Raw genomic sequence first — 5,289 nt, 5'->3', positions numbered from 1 at the left:
TTTTATGGTTTAACTGTTTCCATTCCATCAACAATATGTTGCGGCTAAATAAGCACGAAATTTCTCATTACAATACAAACTTTCAATTTCTATTTATAGATTGATTTCATTTGTTCAACAATTTGTTCAATAAATGAAGTTATATCTCATCTAATAACCTCCCTTCTAGGTCACATGACATAACTTTGATAAGTCACGTGGTCCCTGATTGAGACTACCGTTACTAGTGTTACTGATCCAGATACCTGCAGATCAACACAAGATGTATTAGCAAGTATCTCATTACTTTCTGCAATATCTTGATCCCGTAACTTTTATTTCATTGGCCCCAGCAACCAGTAACCCCCTTTAATAATTTATCACATGTTATCTGTCAACGTAGCGTTTAAAGTGGTTAGGTAATCTGTTTTAAGATTGGCTAGATGTTGCATGTATCTTATTGGTGACTAGAATGATAATATCTTGATGTTATGATCTCATGGATTAGTTTTAGAAGTTACTTGATCGCCGTCTTCAAGTCTGCCCACCAAGTTTTAACGGTAATTTTTATAAATTAAGCCATGCTGATTATATGTAGAGAAACCACTCGTAAAACCACTGTTATCATATAATGTAAAAGTGTGTTATATCCAGAGTTTCAACCACAGCTACAGTAGTTGTGTTATATCTCAGTTTTATCTGGATTAATGAACCACGTAAACAGTGTCCTCATAACATCACAACAACATTACCTCATGACAATAAAGCCGACTGTAGAGGGGAGCGTTCTGGCACTGCCCTAGCTATGTGCAGTATGTGTGATGCCAAAATAACTCCGGGAAGCTGTAGTAATGAGTCCCGACCTACGGCAGTGTTCATTACGCACAGTAACACTACAGCAGAGCTACGGCAGTGTTCATTACACTACAGTACGTAAGAGACCGGACAATGGACCACTACGTAACGGGAGATTACCTCACTATGAGTCACGTGGCAGGACTGTGTGTGTGTGTCTGTGTGAGGTCACACACTGTAACTACTCTGTTCTGCATTTTATCTGCATATTTTCTGCATATTATCTGCATATTATCTGCATATTATCTGCATATTATCTACATATTTACATCACGAACAGTTATTCTCCATTTTCACGCGCTACTACTCACAATGCAACGGTGTTGCGAGGTTAACGGGAAATAGTAACTGTTCAGTGAGCTAGAATATATAACACTGGATTTGTGGGCGCTAATCCCCTAACACCAGATTAATTGACTGAGAATATTTGCCAGTCCTGCCAGTCAGTCTCCAATTAGGGCCGACGTGCTGTCTAACAGGACTGATTCTGTGCTGTCTCCACCGTTTTCGAGCAGTGTTACCTGGTGTTACCTGGCTATTTGGGGGGAATTGTCAACTGGTGCCGTGCCAGTCATGTACCGTCTACTGTCAACTGGTGCCAGTCATGTACCGTCTACTGTCAACTGGTGCCAGTCATGTACCGTCTACTGTCAACTGGTGCCAGTCATGTACCGTCTACTGTCAACTGGTACCAGTCATGTACCGTCTACTGTCAACTGGTACCAGTCATGTACCGTCTACTGTCAACTGGTACCAGTCATGTGCTGTGTACTGTCTAGAACACTGTCTGATATCTCCCAGCTCCTATCATGTACTCTGGAGTACCTGATCATTGTACTCCATTGTGCTTGATTTAGTACAATATTGTACGTGACCACTTATTCTAAATCTAATGTAAAGGGTATGTTAAAAGCTGAAAACAGGAGAGCTAGAAGAAACTTTTAAAACTTGTCTGGCACTTCATTGGAGCTTATATTTACTCAACTTAATGGTTACAAATATTATCTAACGACAAGTCACAAGACTTGTTCTTCTCTAATCTTTATATCAATCTTAGACGGAGTACCTCCAATCTCCTTTAAGACATGACCATATTTCTATGTTGGCTAATATCAATAACACTCTTGTTGTGTCAGAGTGACTTTACGAGCCTGATAAGTGAGCAGGATTAGTGATAAGGTAATCACCATGTTAGCAGCCTCCTAGACAGTTATTCCTGTAATTACTAGTGTTACTTCCACTCTCCTTCCTCTAATTACGGGCACTAATTACGGGGAATGTTCTGGAGTCTCTTTAATCAGAAGTTAACTCAGTTTACCACTTATCTTGATACATGAAATTACATGACCCTTAGTAACAGACCAGCTAAGTTGGAATACCCAGATCAGTGACATTCGCGCGTTACAGTTAAACCCAGATAAAATATGAGAATATTCGGACATCACCTGGGACACACCTTGTCACACAGCAGCCTCTTCAGTAATAAGCTGTAGACTACACACTCCTTGTCTTTTGTCTGGTCAGTAGCCGACCGTAGTGTCTGCGCTCGTTACTATGGTCACGTGATCAATCACCATGGCAACTATTGGTCCTGTCTCTGTTGAGACCTGGTGATTGTGAGATATCCTCATTTCGCGTGTGTCGACATGTGTGGGGGCTAGAGTGGGTTTAAAAGGAGTGTAGATGGTGGAGTGTAGAGGAGTTTAAAAGAAGTTTAAAAGGGCATCAGGTCACCTGTTCCTCTTCTGCCGACTAACGTGCCATCTTCAACTTCATGGACATAGTTGAAATGGTTTCAAAACTGAATTTGGTGATTATTGATGATGGGTTAATTAATGGCGGATACTTGTAAGGGTTCCACTGGACCTCATCCAAGTGGAATATTGAGAGAATAATCCCCCAATAAGTGGAATATTGAGAGAATACTACCCCAAGGGCTTGATTAATCCCTTTAATAGGCGAACATATCCAAATAAGTCCACTTTTAATAAGAGCAGTAATAAGAGCATGTGTAGCCGTAGAGCACGTGTTATTTCTCCCAGTGAGGTAGGTAGTTTAGGGTACAACACCTACACAGTACTCGTATGGTTTGATTCTAATTTTAGGGATGTAGCTGAAACCCTGGGCATGTATACTGTCGATTGACCGAAAGTCTAAGATTTTAGATTCTACAGATTCAAACATAACTCTTGGTATTCTGCAGAATTTGGTATTGCTGAGTATTGCTCTAGAACTGACAGGTTTTAGTTAACAGTTGGTAGAGCAGACTTTCAAAAAGGACTCGTGACAGAGCGGATATAAGAGGAGTAGGCAGCTACAGCTACAGGCCTCCGAACATGTGACCAGTGTTGCTCAGAGTAGGCAGCTACAGCTACATGCCTCCAAACATGTATCCAGTGTTGCTCAGAGTAGGCAGCTACAGCTACATGCCTCCAAACATGTATTCAGTGTTGCTCAGAGTAGGCAGCTACAGCTACAGGCCTCCAAACATGTATCCAATGTTGCTCAGAGTAGGCAGCTACAGCTACAGGCCTCCAAACATGTATCCAGTGTTGCTCAGAGTAGGCAGCTACAGCTACATGCCTCCAAACATGTATCCAGTGTTGCTCAGAGTAGGCAGCTACAGCTACAGGCCTCCAAACATGTATCCAGTGTTGCTCAGAGTAGGCAGCTACAGCTACATGCCTCCAAACATGTATCCAGTGTTGCTCAGAGTAGGCAGCTACAGCTACAGGCCCTCCAAACATGTATCCAGTGTTGCTCAGAGTAGGCAGCTACAGCTACAGGCCTCCAAACATGTATCCAGTGTTGCTCAGAGTAGGCAGTCTACAGCTACATGCCTCCAAACATGTATCCAGTGTTGCTCAGAGTAGGCAGCTACAGCTACATGCCTCCAAACATGTATCAGTGTTGCTCAGAGTAGGAAGCTACAGCTACATGCCTCCAAACATGTATCCAGTGTTGCTCAGAGTAGAAAGCTACAGCTACATGCCTCCAAACATGTATCCAGTGTTCTCAGAGTAGGCAGCTACAGCTACATGCCCTCCAAACATGTATCAGTGTTGCTCAGAGTAGGCAGCTACAGCTACATGCCTCCAAACATGTATCCAGTGTTGCTCAGAGTAGGCAGCTACAGCTACAGGCCTCCAAACATGTATCCAGTGTTGCTCAGAGTAGGCAGCTACAGCTTCATGCCTCCAAACATGTATCCAGTGTTGCTCAGAGTAGGCAGCTACAGCTACAGGCCTCCAAACATGTATCCAGTGTTGCTCAGAGTAGGCAGATACAGCTACAGGCCTCCAAACATGTATCCATTGTTGCTCAGAGTAGGCAGCTACAGCTACAGGCCTCCAAACATGTATCCAGTGTTGCTCAGAGTAGGCAGCTACAGCTACATGCCTCCAAACATGTATCCAGTGTTGCTCAGAGTAGGCAGCTACAGCTACAGGCCTCCAAACATGTATCCAGTGTTGCTCAGAGTAGGCAGATACAGCTACATGCCTCCAAACATGTATCCAGTGTTGCTCAGAGTAGGCAGCTACAGCTACATGCCTCCAAACATGTATTCAGTGTTGCTCAGAGTAGGAAGCTACAGCTACATGCCTCCAAACATGTATCCATTGTTGCTCAGAGTAGGCAGCTACAGCTACAGGCCTCCAAACATGTATCCAGTGTTGCTCAGAGCTTTTATTAGATCACGAAATTCCAACTCTGGCCGAGCTTGACGAGTACTTCGAGAAACTTATCAAACATTACTGTTAGTGTTACAATCTGGCATATTGAAATAGCAACATTAAGTTTATTTTTATTTTCAGAAGTGATCAGGTCCTTACATTTCTTAACTTAATTGATTTGATGCAGCCAATTTGGCAGCCAATATAATTTTCTATCGTGTAAAATCGATGCCAATTCTCTCCGTTTCTTACACTCCGTGACCCGTGTTAACCACGACACTGATTAGACTGTGTTATATCAATATTTGGAGCTGCAACAAAACTAATAGTACATCAGAGCGATTAAGAACATCCTACAGCTCCCTACAGCTGAGAAATCGCTGGGCACTCGATGTTTTGGAATTTACATAATACATAATAATAGGGGTCCTTGATCCCCCAATATAGTATAATACTCACCTTGTGCAGTGTTAAATAATCTCCTTATCTTATATTTACCAAGAAGAAATATTATGCTGGTCTAAAGAAGAAGTGAGTAAGAGACATGACCATGACAACTAGACATAGTCTAGGAATGTAGTGGAAGAAGGAGGTAGACATCACCATGACAACTAGACATAGTCTAGGAATGTAGTGGGAGAAGGAGGGAGACATCACCATGACAACTAGACATAGTCTAGGAATGTAGTGGGAGAAGGAGGGAGACATCACCATGACAACTAGACATAGTCTAGGAATGTAGTGGGAGAAGGAGGGAGACATCACCATGACAACTAGACAT

This window comes from Bolinopsis microptera, chromosome 6 (genome assembly GCF_026151205.1).
Source record: "Bolinopsis microptera isolate Bmic1 chromosome 6, MBARI_Bmic_1.0, whole genome shotgun sequence".
Taxonomy (NCBI): domain Eukaryota; kingdom Metazoa; phylum Ctenophora; class Tentaculata; order Lobata; family Bolinopsidae; genus Bolinopsis; species Bolinopsis microptera.
This window is presented reverse-complemented; position numbering follows the sequence as displayed.